Source organism: Macaca thibetana, chromosome 16, assembly GCF_024542745.1.
Source record: "Macaca thibetana thibetana isolate TM-01 chromosome 16, ASM2454274v1, whole genome shotgun sequence".
NCBI lineage: Eukaryota > Metazoa > Chordata > Mammalia > Primates > Cercopithecidae > Macaca > Macaca thibetana.
The window spans coordinates 62101733-62115663 of NC_065593.1; the positions used below are offsets into that span (position 1 = coordinate 62101733).

General features: G+C 46.5%; 2 protein-coding genes across 3 annotated transcripts in view; both read left to right on the top strand.

The window, feature by feature from the left end:
- Positions 1 to 13931, top strand: part of MXRA7 (matrix remodeling associated 7) — a 1130960-nt gene that overhangs the window by 213392 nt on the left and 903637 nt on the right. Inside the window, exon 1 of one of the 2 annotated variants that reach the window (XM_050764454.1) lies at positions 7536 to 7539. The exons of the other annotated variant lie outside the window; for it this stretch is intronic. The gene's annotated coding sequence lies outside the window, so the exon portion shown is untranslated. Of the gene's footprint in view, positions 1 to 7535; positions 7540 to 13931 lie in introns of those variants that run through there. 2 annotated transcript variants of the gene reach the window in all.
- JMJD6 (jumonji domain containing 6, arginine demethylase and lysine hydroxylase) overlaps positions 1 to 13931 on the top strand; it is a 1042475-nt gene that overhangs the window by 163667 nt on the left and 864877 nt on the right. The gene's annotated exons all lie outside the window — the stretch shown is intronic.

Consider the following 13931-nt stretch of genomic DNA (forward strand, 5'->3'; position numbering starts at 1 on the left):
GAAAAAAAAGAAATATTGATATTAAGTTGATAAAGCTCATTTATCAAAAAACCCAGCAGCTAAATAAAGACAAAATGCTTTCCTGCTAAGACTGAGAGTAAGGCAAGAATGTCCACTCTCACCACTCTCATTCAACATTATACTGCAGGTTCTAACCAGTACAATGAGACAAGAGAAGGAAATTAAAAGCATCCAGATTTAAGGGGAAGAAATACAACTACGCCTATTAAGAGAAGGTATGCTTGTCTACTTAGAAAATCCCAAGAAATCAAAACAAAACAAAACTCCTGGAACAAATAAGTAACGTCAGCAAAGTTGCAAGATACAAGATAATTATACAAAAAATTATTTATTTATATATACTAGCACCAAAATTAAAACTACAATATCATTTACACTCATGAAAAAAAGAGAGAAAGAGAACTACTGAAGTATAAATCTAACAAAACACATACAGGATTTGTATGCTGAAAACTACATGAGGCTCATGAAAGAAATCCAAGAAAATCTGAATAAATGGAGAGATATATTGTGTTCATGTATTGAAAGGCTCAACATAGTAATGATGTCAGTTCTTCCAAAATTGATATATAGGTTTAATGTAATTTCTACCAAAATTCCAGCAAGGTTGTTTGTAGATATAGATGAGATTATTCTAAATTTAAATGAAAAGGTAAAGGATCTAGAATAGCTAAAACAATTTTGAAAAATAATAAAGTGGGAGGGAATCACTCTACCCCATTTCAAGACTTTGTATATATTAATATCTGCACTAATCAAGATTGGTATTTGGCAGAGGAGTAGATACATTAATCAATGGACCAGAACAGAGAACCCAGAAATAGACTCAAATGAATATGCCCAACTGATCTTATACAAAGGCACAAAACCAATTCAATGTAACAAAGATCAGCTTTTTGGGAGGCCGAAGCAGATGGATCACTTGAGGTCAGGAGTTCAAGACCAGCCTGGCCAACATGGTGAAACCCCGTCACTACTAAAACTACAAAAATCTGCCAGGCATGGTGCCCTACAGGCACATGCCTGTAGTCCCAGCTGTTCAGGAGGCTGAGGCAGGAGAACTGCTTGAACCTGGGAGGTGGAGGTGGCAGTGAGCCGAGATCCTGCCACTGCACTCCAGCCTGGGTGACAGGGTTAGACTCTGTCTCAAAAAAAAAAAAAAAAAAAAAGAAAAGATCACCTTTACAACTAACTAAGGCAATTGGACATCCATAGGCAAAAAAAAAAAAAAAAAAGAAAGAAAGAAAAAAGAAAGAGAGAGAGCGAAAGAAAGAAAGAAAGAGAAAGGAAGAAAGAAAGACAGAGAGAAAGAAAGAAAAGAAAGAGAAGGAAGGAAGGGAAAGAGAAAGAAGGAAGGAAGGAAGGAAGGAAGGAAGGAAGGAAGGAAGGAAAGAAAGAAAGAAAGAGAGAGAGAAAGAAAGATTCTACTTAGGTCTCACACCTTTCACAAGAATTAACTCAAAATGGATCATAAACTTAAATATAAAATTATAACATTTTTAGAAAAAACATACGAGAAAACCTTAGGGACCTAGGGCTGGGCAAAGAGTTCTTAGACTTGACATCAAAAACAGGACGCATAAAAGGAAAATTTGATAATTTGGACTTCATCAAAATTAAAAACTAGGCCAGGCGCGGTGGCTCATGCCTGTAATCCCAGCACTTTGGGAGGCCAAGGTGGGCGGATCACTTGATGTCAGGAGTTCAAGACCAGCCTGGCCAATATGGCAAAACCCTGTCACTACTAAAAATACAAAAGTTAGCTGAGCGTGGTGGCACATGTCTGTAGTCCTAGCTACTCGGGAGGCTGAGGCACGAGAATTACTTGAATCCAGGAGGCAGGGGTTGCAGTGAGCCGAGATTGTGCCACTGCACTCCAGTCTGGGTAACAAAGTGAGATCCTGTCTCAAAAAAAAAAAAAAAAAAAAAAAAAAAACTACTTAAAAATTCCTGCTCATTGAAAGATCTTGTTAAGAGGATGGAAAGAAAAGCTACAGATGGGGAGAAAATATTTGCAGGCTACAACTCAAACACAGGACTAGTAATTAGAATATACAAAGAACTCTCAAATGTAACTGTGAAAAAATTCAAACAGCCCAATTAGAAAATGGGCAAAAGACACGAAGAGATATTTCACTGAAAAGGATATAAGGGAGAGAAATATGGGTATGAAAAGGCACATCATTAGCCATTAAGGAAATGTAAAGTGAAACCACAGTGAGATGCACTACTCACCTGTAAGAACGGCCAAACAAAGTAATCACACCCAGTGCTGGCCAGGATGCAGAGAAATCGGATCATTCATACATTTTCAGTGGGAACGTGAAATGCAAACGCTCTGGAAAACAGTTTGGCAGTTTCTTTTAAAAACCAAACATGCGACTACCGTACAATCCAGCAATGGCACTCCTGGGCATTTGTCCCAGAGAAATGAAGTCTTATGTTCCCACATACACAAAACCTGCACATGAATGGTTTTGCAGTGTTATGAATAATAGCAAAAAAACCTGGAAATAACCCAGATGTCTTTCAAGGAGAGAATGGTTAAACAAACATACTATGGAATACACTCAGAAAAAAAAAAAAAAAACAGAACAGAACATGCTATTCATACACACAGCAACCTGGATGAATCTCCAGAGGCTTACGCTGAGTGAAAAAAAGCCAGTCCCAAGCGCACCTGTTTGAAAATGTACCTGGGACTTGTTATGATCAGATGTGGCTGATAAGACATGCAGAGACTGAAATAATTGTCATGAAGAAAAAAGTTTATACTCACAGATCACAGATATGTATATTATATATTATCAAAAGAAAAAAATACAATTTAGTTTAAATATCTTAATTGGCTTTATTTGTGATTTTAGAGTCAGGGCAACACTTCATTCTATGAAATAGAATAAGAATCTGGATGAAGCAGCTCACTCCTGTAATCTTAGCACTTTGCAAAGCCGAGGCTGGAGGATTGCTTGATGCCAGGAGTTCAAGACCAGACTGGACAACATAGCAAGACCCTGTCTCTACAAAAAATGTGGCGTGGTGGCACACACCTGTAATCCCAGCTACTCAGGGAATGGAATGGAATGGAGGATCGCTTTGGCCCAGGAGGTCGAGGCTCCAGTGAGCTGTGATTGCACCACTATGCTCCAGCCTGGCCAACAGAGCAAGACTCTATCTCAAAAAAAAAAGAAAAATGAAAAATAGAATAATTGTTCCAATGAACTAAGCAGAGGAAGTTGGCTTTATAGACAGAGAAGGGTTGAGGAAAACAAAAACAGGCTGGGTGCGGTGGCTCATGCCTATTACCCCAGCACTTTGGGAGGCCGAGGAGGGTGGATCACCTGAGGTCAGGAGTTTGAGACCAGCCTGGCCAACATGGGGAAAGCCTGTCTCTACTAAAAATACAGAAATGAGCCAGGCATGGTGGTGGGCACCCGTAATCCCAGTTACTAGGGAGGCTGAGGCAGGAGAATTGCTTGAACCTGGGAGGCGGAGGTTGCAGTGAGCCGAGATCGCACCATTGCACTCCATCCTGGGCAACAAGAGTGAGACTCCCTCTCAAAAAAAGGAAGGAAGGAAGGAAGGAAGGAAGGAAGGAAGGAAGGAAGGAAGGAAGGAAGGAAGGAAGGAAGGAAGGAAGGAAGGAAGGAAGGAAGGAAGGAAGGAAGGAAGGGAAGGAAGGAAGGAAGGAAGGAAGGAAGGAAGGAAGGAAGGAAGGAAGGAAGGAAGGAAGGAAGGAAGGAAGGAAGGAAGGAAGGGAAGGGAGGAAGGAAGGAAGGAAGGAAGGAAGGAAGGAAGGAGGCAGGAAGGAAGGAAGGAAGGAAGGAAGGAAGGGAAGGAAAAAAGAAAAAGAGAAAGAAAGAAAGCAAAAACAAAGAACCAAAAGCAGATGGATCATTTTAAAGCCACATCCCTTGTAAGGTGGGAACAGGGAGATGAGGCACTGGAGAGGTGACTCACTGGTTAACACAAGGCTACTGCAGGTTATCTTTTTTTGGTAAGGATTAAAGCAGTGGGAACTTCATTCTCAAGCTGAGTGAAACTGGCCTGTTTGGGAAATGTACCTGTTAGCTCTCTCCGTTTTTTAGAAGGCCAGGTAACAACTCAGTTTTGGTTTGGTGATGTGGAATTTACTATGAGTGATTGCATTTTCCTTTTTAGTCTGGTCTGTTGGGGCCTAGTGCAGGAGATTAGCCAAAAAAAAATGTCCTCCTATAATTTTTATTTAACTATAAATATATAATTTCTTAAAATTACACTTCATATATTACATATGGTAAAAGTGAATGGCCCCTCTCCTTATCTTCCAGATACTCATCTCACCCCCCACCAAAGGTCACTTCTACCAACATCTTTTGTGTGACTCCATCCAGATTTTTTCTATGTCTTTTCTTACACACATATGCACAAATTTAGTGGGGTCTTCAGAAATGGGATTTATGGACTGTTCCATGACTCTCATAGTGAGAGCTAGCTGGTAATAAAGAAGTGACAGAAACCTTAAGAAAATGATTCTAACCCCCTGACTCCAAAATGGCAAAGGAATAAACCACCCTACCCTCCCTACCAAAGAAAACAGGTTGCAGAAGGAGACAGAAGCCCCTGGTCTGAGGCTTTCCCAGGATGAGTGGCTCATGGAATGTTTTTGTAAATGGAATTCTGGTCTTGCAACTGCAAGGACTCCACTGGGAGAGGGGCTGGAGCGATAGCTTAAGAAGTGGATGGGGCTGCATGAGGCACCCCCAGGAGCTCCCATCTTGTAAAGATAAGCCCATGGAGCTGGAGGGAAGAGAAGAGTATGAACCAGGAACAAACCAGAACCTTCAAAGTACACAACACACACAATCAGACACACCCTTTACAGCAACCCTCAGCAAGGTGAACAAGAATACACCAAGTCCCCCTGATATAGTTTGGCTGTGTCCCTACCCACATCTCATCTTGAATTCCCACGTGTTGTAGGAGGGATCCAGTGGGAAGTAATTGAATCATGGAGGCAGGTATGTTCTGTGCTGTTATCATGATAGTGAGTAAGTTTCACGAGATCTGATGGTTCTATAAGGGGTAGTTCCCCTGCACAAGCTCTCTCTCTTTGTCTGCTGCCATCCATGTAAGACATGACTTGCTCCTCCTTGCCTTCCTCCATGATTGTGAGGCCTCCCCAGCCACGTGGAACTGTAAGTCCATTAAACGCTTTTTCCTGTATGAATTACCCAGTCTCAGGTATGTCTTTATCAGCAGCAGGAAAATGGACTAATACACCCCCTCAAGAAGAGGACAAAGGCAGACAATCTCAACTCTCATCCTATTTCTGCCTGTTCCAGGAAAGAGAATGTTTTTGAATTGAAAAGGTTAAAACAAAGCATGATGCCCGTCATATTGTGAGAGCTCAGGAACTGTTTGTTGAATTAAATGCAAAGAGGGAATTGCAGCCGGATATGAGTCCAGACATAAGTGAAAAGAGAAAATAGCTACCCCAGCTGCTATAAATGAGTTCCTTCCCCAGACCCTGATGAATTGCATCTCAGGGCATTTAAGCCTCCAGGAGTCATCATCTCAGAGCTATAACCAACAATTCTAAGAAATGATGAAGGACAAGAGAAGTGCTGAAAACAGGCCCTGAGCCACTGACCTGATTTCAAAAAGGGGCAAGGAAGAACATTCTAGAAATGATAGCCCAGTAAATGTGATGTAAATCGTTAGAAAAAGATTATTTTAGAACTGGTTAATGAATGTGTAAAACCGAAACCAAAACTCTCTAAGAATAAAACACATCACAATATTGTTGGACTTTTTCAGATAAAGTTCAGCTCAAGACGGGTTCCCTGTCCCACGGCCATGAAAGATTAGGCTCGTAGACAATCTGAAGGGTGAGAATAATAGTATTTATTGAGAAAAAAGAAAAAAAGGGGAAACGGACTCAGCAGAGCAAGTCCACCAAGTACAGGATTCCCATCTCACTCCCAGGTTCACCCAAGAGGAGGAGCGGCCAGGCTCCTTCCCACTGCACACGGTGTGGACTTCTGTGTCCCCACCGCAGGGCGGATTCCTCCCAGTGTGCAGGCCTGTTGGAGTTTCTCTGGGAACCCCTTCCCACCTGGCTGTCTCAACAAAGGACCTTATTTCCATTTTCCATGAGTTATCAGATTTATGGATCCAAAGAATGTCTCAGACAATGTACTGACTGGCGTACATCTCTGTAAACCAGGTGCTCAAACGGACTAAATGGTAGCACCACCAGCTCAGCTCATAGTAGATGGACAGCTGCAGACAATGAGTCACCCTGAAGGATGCCATAGAGGAAGTCCCGGGGCTCCTTGTTTTGGTGCCAGCCAGCACTTCCATAGAGCCTTAGAGAGAAGCAGGGATATTTTTGTCAGACTTGCAAATGGCACACACCTGGGAGGGATGCTCCAAGTGAAAGATAATGGAGTCGATATGGAAAATCAACTAAATCAGAAAATCAGATGCCCCACTCTGGCAAAACCAGTGGGTCAGACATTGCAGGAGCTCCTTCACACTTAGGGCGCCCTCACCAGCTGGGGAAGCCTAGTCCAACAGCAGGGTGCCATGTGGGAAGCTGCTGACTGACGATGGATAGGGATAGCAAATGTCATGGAAGCTGACGATGGAGACACTGCCAGGAAAAGCCAGCACAGCCTGGATTGCATGGAACCAACCCCTGGGAAAGCCTCATGCTGCTGGCCAGGTCACGTCTGGAATTCAGCCTTCCATTCTGGACACCCCGGTTTAAGAAAGATGGGAGCAAACAAGGGTGCATTCACAGGAGAGGCATTCAGGGGAGGACATTCCAGGCGGAAGGTGAAGGGTCTGGAGAGAGGAGGAGTGATGGAGAGACAACGTCAGCTAAGCTTGAGCTTGGAAGGAGGACAGTCAGAGACCGGACCTTATCACAGGCTGCAAGTATTTCCCATGCTGCAGGGAGAAAACAAATGGTTATTGAAAACCCAAAGTGACTGAGGCTGGCCCTGCCTCCCAGGGAGAGAGGTATAACTCCTGCTGGGGGGACTTAAATCTGGCCTCCGGCCCCCCTACCCTTGCCGAGGAACAAAGAAGAAAAGAATGGGCCTTTGGGGACCCCGGCAGAGCTGCTGTGCTGCGGAAGTGGGGGCTCATGGTTGTCAGAGCTGGGGTGAGGGGGAACGAGGGTGGAGCCTGGAGGCCATAGGGGCTGGGGATACACGGCCCTAGAAAACACCAATGGTACTTGAACTGGGGGAGAAGCAGGCAGGGCGTGTGCAAAGCGGGAAGCGGGCTAGGAGGAAAGGAGGTGCCTGAGCCAACGGGCAAAGGTGCTGAGGGTGGGAGGGTGTCCTTTGGGTGGGAGGTGAAGGATGTGGAGGAATGGCTCTGTAATGTATGACTGGGGCTACTGGTTGAGTGGGACTGTGGTGTGAGCTTTTCTCCATCACCAGGCCAAACACTGCACAGTTACCTGCACACAAATGCTTCTGTGAATATGTTGGGGAAACAGACCTGTGTTCCAGGGTGATGGGGGCCATAAGCAGCCAGTGCCGGGGATGCTGAGGTGAGGGCTCCTTCAGCAAAGGTAGGACTGAGAGGGAAACTGTAGCTACTCCCCTACCTGCTCTCCTCGTCCCCAGGAAGCGCAGGAGGGAAGTGGGGTCCCCCCATGTGCAAATGAAGAGTTTGAGGCAAGAATTTGTAGAGCTCAGCTAACAAAGAGGTTTTACCCAAAAGGGGTCAACGTGCTTGGTGCTGTTCCCTAAAGAGAATTAGGACATTGGATGAGGCCACTGGGCAGAGCGTCCTTGTCACCAGACAGAGGAGCTGATGATGGGCTGGGCCTCCATGGGATGCCATCTAACCCCCCAGGTTTTAGGGGAAGCTGACAGTCACCACACGCAGATAACAGAGGAGGAACTTGAAGACAAAGAGCCAGAGACCAGCTTAATTGGCTGCAGTTTTTTAAAAGGTGGTGGGAGCAAGCTGTGGTTCATATAACTAAAAATTCCAGAATGTTCCACATGGCTGGACTCAAATGAGCAGACTGTGTCTCTAAGAACCTCTCTCCATGTCTCAACTCTGCTCTGCTGTGCTGGCTTCATTTCCCGGCAGATTCTACCCAAGTAGCAGCAGAAACAGCAGCTCCAGCCTTCCATTCTACTGACCCTGCACACCCAAGAAAGAGAACGAGCCTTTCCCTGTGTGCCAGCTGAGGCCTCAGGACTGACTCACGGGAGACTGATTTTGTCATCAGAAAGAGGACCCTATTCAGACCCCAAGAGAGGGTTCTCAGATCTTGCGCAAGTAAGAATTCAGGGCGCGTCCACAGAGTAAAGTGAAAGCAAGTTTATTAAGAAAGCAGAGGAATGAAAGAATGACTGCTGCATAGACAGAACAGCCCTGAGAGCTGCCGGTTGCCCATTTTTATGGTTATTTCTTGAGTATATGCTAAACAAGGGGTGGATTATTCACGCCTCCCCCTTTTAGACCATATAGGGTAACTTTCTGCATTGCCATGGCATCTGTAAACTGTCATGACGCTGATGGGAGTGTAGCAGTGAGGACGACCAGAGGTCACTCTCGTCGCCATCTTGGTTTTGGTGGGTTTGGACCAGCTTCTTTATTGCAACCTGTTTTATCAGCAAGGTCTTTACGACCCGTATCTTGTGCCGACCTCCTGTCTCATCCTGTGACTAAGAATGCCTAACTATCTGGGAATGCAGCCCAGTAGGTCTCAGTCTCATTTTACTCAGCTCTTAGTCAAGATGGAGTTGCTCTATTTCACACACCTCTGACAATTTGACCACTTGGTAGAAATCACTGTAATCAGGAGGACGGAAGTCACTAATGGGCCAGGACAGCTCAGGGGACCATCTCTGCACAGGTATGTGTGTGAGGGCAGATGTCAGCCTCACGGGCGTGGGGCTTGAACCGGATGAAACATGGCAAGTTTCCATCCAAGAGTCTATGACTCTACGCCTTTGAGGTGTTTGTTCCCTATGCAAGAACCCAAAAGAGCGTTGAATACACAGCAGAAATTGGGCAAATCATGGTTTGTCTGACTTCAGAAATGCATCACCAGATTTTCTGCAGTCCTTTCCTAATTACATTCTTATCAGACTTGATATTCAAATTAGCTAGGGTCCCCTGGGGTCACCTCCACCACCAGGAAAGAGCAATTACCCTGGCATATGCTGAGTGATGAGGGACCAGCTGTGGGCATGGATAGTCCCTCTGTGCATCATTAAATACTGCCCTCCCTTTAAAAAATAATTTTATAAAGATAAGGCCAGAACTTTCTTGCTTTGGGCTAAATGCCCTTTTAAAATTCCTGGCACACAGAAGCAGCACAAGGTCCTCTTCAGAAAAGTCATGAGGGTTCAGACAGGGTAGAGCTGTACAAAGGATTCGGGCTATGCAAACAGACGACATTTCAGAGTGGGGCTAAGGAGGGGGCCGTGATTCCGGCACTTCCGCTTGACTGGAGTATGTAAATGATTCCAGCTCTGATTCCGGAGGCAGAGTTGAGAGAGACTCAGAAGTCAGGTTTATTTTAGAGGCTAACGAGCCTCCTGTTCCCAGAATTGTCCTCAAGTTCATCCTACTTAACCCTAGGCAGCTTTCTCTCAGAAGGGGGTGAAGGCCTCCAGCTCCACATTGGCCGATTACCTCTGGGGCGTGAATCCTGGGCTTTGGGAAGGGCTGGACAGAGCCCAAAGGCACACTCTACCAGGCAAAGCGCTGTCCTTGGACCACTTTCTATTAACATGCCGTTCTGGAAAAAAAAAAAAAAAAAATGTGTTCCTTGTAGTCAACCCATATGCCTGCTGAAGCCCCTAAAAATTCTTAACACCATCCTTCCATGAAGATCCTCTCCAGGTTTAAGACCTCATTGTCTTTCATGGAGACTTTTGAAATGGCCTTTGGGCCAGGCGTGGTGGCTCCCGCCTCTAATCCCAGCACTTTGGGAGGCCGAGGTAGGTGGATCACAAGGTCAAGAGATTGAGACCATTCTGGCTAACATGGTGAAACTCCGTCTCTACTGAAAATACAAAAATTAGCTGGGTGTGGTGGCGGGTGCCTGTAGTCCCAGCTACTTGGGAGGCTGAGGCAGGAGAATCACTTGAACTCAGGAGGCGGAGGTTGCAGTGAGCCAAGATTGTGCAGCTGCACTCCAGCCTGGGTGACAGAGCAAGACTCTGTCTCAAAAAAAAAGAAAAAAGAAATGGCCTTTGAACACTCCCTTCTGCCACCCCGCCTGGATGGCTTTTGTCACCCACACTGTCCTTTGAGCGACTTTCTAAAAGTCCACTGTGGCCGTTCTCCATTCTTCATTCGTTCCAATGTTCAGCCTCATCTTTTACAATTTTAAAGTGAGACGAAATTCATATAACATAAATTAACCATGTAAAAATAAACACTTCAGGGGCATTAGGTACATTCACAATGTTTGCAGCCACCCCCTCTATCTAGGGCCAAAACATTTTCATGATCCCAAAAGCAACTCCTGTATCCATCAAGCAGTCCCTCCCCTTCCCTCCCCTTCCCTCCCCTCCCCTAACCCCAGGCGATCACATGCTTTCTGTCTTCGTGCGTTTGCCTATTCTGGACATTTCATGCAAATAGAATTATACACTATATGGTCTTTTGTGTCTGGCTCCTTTCACTTAGCTAATGTTCTCAAGGCTCATCTATGTTGTGTCCTGTCTTCAGTACTTCATTCCTTTTTTAGGGCTGTTATTCCCTTGTGCGTGTGTATACCACAATTTATTTCTCCATTCATCAGCTGATAGCTCTTCTTCTTTATACAGGACAATCTGAGCTCCTTGGCTATCTTCTTTCGTTCTTTATTTGTTTTACTTATTTATTTATTTTTGAGACAGAATCTTGCTCTGTTGCCCAGGCTGGAGTGCAATGGTGCGATCTCGGCTCACTGCAGCCTCAGCCTGACAGGTCCAAACGATTGTTGTGCCCCAGCCTCCCTAGTAGCTGGGATTATAGGCGTGTTCCACCACACTCAGCTAATTTTGCTGTATTTTTAGAAGAGACGGGGTTTCACCATTTTGGCCAGGCTGGTCTCGAACTCCTGAACTCAAGTGATACTCCCATCTCGGCCTCCCAAAGTGCTGGGATTACAGGTGTGACTCACCACACCTGGCCAGCTATCTTCTGATACACTCCCTCAAGCCCCACTCAAAACTTCCACATTTTCAAACAGCCTGGGGTTGCTGTTTGGCTCCTCTCTGCCTCATTCATGCCGTCCCCTTACCCACAATCATCTAGTCACCCCCACTGATCCCTTAAAGACACCAAGATGACCCTAACTCTCCTGGTCTGAGCCAGGGGCACCTGCTCTGTGTTCCCAGGGCCCTCCAGGCATACCTCTTCCCAGCCCAAACTGAAATCCTTGCTCCGTATCTGAGATCCAGCCTCACCCCTGTGCACCCGAGGCTGCAAGCCTTCCACGGTGGGGCTCAAGCCTGCTTCCCTACTGAACCTGCATTGCCTGGTGCATGAGGGATGCCGAGCTGAGCTGAAAATCCCACCATGGAGAGGAGTCCCCCTCGAAATAAGACTGGTTCATCTAAGGGGAACGAGGTTCGAGCTTTCTGTCCTGGCTCCTTTCCTTCTGAAAGAGAGCATCACACAACTTGGACAGGGAGGGCTCAGGGGAATCTCATGACTTAAAAAATGAAATGTTTCGAAGATTTCATGATAATCGTATGAACTTGGGCTCTAACTTCCTTCAGAACAAAGCACTCACTTGGCCATTGAAGGGGCCTTTCTGGATGGTTTCTGCTGTCGTCTCTGCAAAGCACTTAGGACACAGCTTCCATCAGCTGGGTCAGGGAGAATCCTTTGTAAGAGGCATGGAGTCGGCATCCCATGGCAAGGGCTGGTGAGAGCATGTCATTGGATAGCACCAGCAAATTCTTGTATAATACAGAATTGGACCGGCCTTTGTTCCTGGGAAGTCGCCTCCAAATCCTTGGCAAGTCTTCGTTATTCACAGCGAGCCCTCAAAGTCTTTGCTAACGAGGGGACTCAGGGTCAGGACAGCCCATGCCAGAAAGACTGACCATGTGAACAGCAGGCTGAGGCCCTGCTCCATCACCTCCTGGAGGGGAAAGGGACTGGAGATCAAGTCCTATCAGTCACGCCTACATCATGAAACCTCTGAGCATTGGAAGCTTGGATGACTATCCCTGGTTTGTAATCACACATCAGTCATCTGGGAGGCTTTGCACGGTCTGGGGACATGGAAGTTCTGAATCTGGGACTTTCCCAGACCTCCCCCTCCACGCCTCTCCCAGTAGCTGGTTCTGATTGTATCCTTGGTAATGACACCGCAATCCTAAGTACGGCACTTTCCTGAGTTGTGTCGTTCATCACTGTGAATTACTGAATGCCAGGAGGTCAGGGAAACCCCTGAATTTGCAGCCAGTTGGTCAGAGGTGCATGTATCCAGGGGGGGCCAGAACTTGTAGCAGATATCTAAAGTGAGGGTCTTCCTGTGGGGGACGGAGCCCCCAACCCGTCATCTGCACCAACTCCAGGTGGTTAGTGTCAGAGCTGCATTGCAGATACTATGGTGGATAACCGTTTGATCATGCCATTTATGCCATAAAGGAGCACAGAAGTTGGGTAGAGACACCCTGCTTTTTGGGATATAGACACCTTGCTTTGTGCCTGTCCGCCAATGAAGTCACATATGTGAGCCTCTACACATACGTAGAGATCTGTCCTACAGTCCTGGTCAAGTTGCTGAGAGAAAGATGAGATAATGATGGACCTTGGAACCAGCCAACTTCTGCCAAGTGGTTAGGCGGGTTCATTTGCGTTCTGAGGGTCTGAATGCAGAACCTGTGGGAACACCAACATCACCACCACACCCACAGCCACACCCTTCTACACCCCTGAGCGGTTTAGCAATCAAGGGGGAACTTAGTGAACAGGTGCTGCTGTGCCTGGCCCTCTGCCGAGTGCTGCAGGGGGTAGGAATATGGAGAATGGGTGGCCGCCCTCCTTCTGGAAACACTGCCATGCTTGCTAATCTGTGTGGTCTGTGATGGTCGCTAGGGAAGCAGAAGACCACCTTCCGACTGAAGTCATCAGCGGAGGATCAGAGGCCAGGTGGGGTGCAGACGAATGAGATCAGGCAGAAGGAAGGTAATGGAAGGCCCCAGGAGGAAAGGGTCCGCTTGAGCAAACCCTCAGTATCCACTGGGGTCAATGCAGACGCCCACTCACATGAAGTCTAGAGGCACCAGGAAACTGCTCTTGGAACAATTCTGAGGTCAGGGGTTATTCCTGTTTAACAATTGGGAAAACTGAGGTCTAGGGGTGAATACCCAGCCTAAGAGCACTACTCTCTTCCGGACGGCATTAACCTCTGAGCCTCCCGATGGACCTGGCCATTCAAGAAGGTGCACTCTTCCTCTTTGACCCATGATATGGGACCATCCCATCAGTCACCACGCCTGAACATCAGAACAATTTCTAGAGCAGAGCACACGAACCTTCCTTCCCTCAGCAGCACCTCCTGGACCTCAAGATCCCTGACTGCTGAGATGTGCATCCTTTCAGGGGGCTGACATCTCCTCCACTGCGATTTGAACCACCAGAGGAACAGACAAGCTCTGAAATCGAGACCCAGGGAAAAGGAAATCTCAAATTGAAAACGCGACCACAGAAGGTGTCCACGTTCTCTAAAGCCCAGAAACCCAGCAGGACCCGAGAGGCTTCCTGGATTTCAGAGTGAGGTTTGCAAGCCCGCCTTATCTGCAGGCAAATTGAACATCATGCTAATTCCTCGTTAGCCCTTTCCAGCTGTAAGCATGGGGCTGGTGCAAGAGGGATCTCTCATTTCTCCCGATTGGGATCACAGGAAAAGGATGGAAAGTAACTTAACAAGGTTTTTG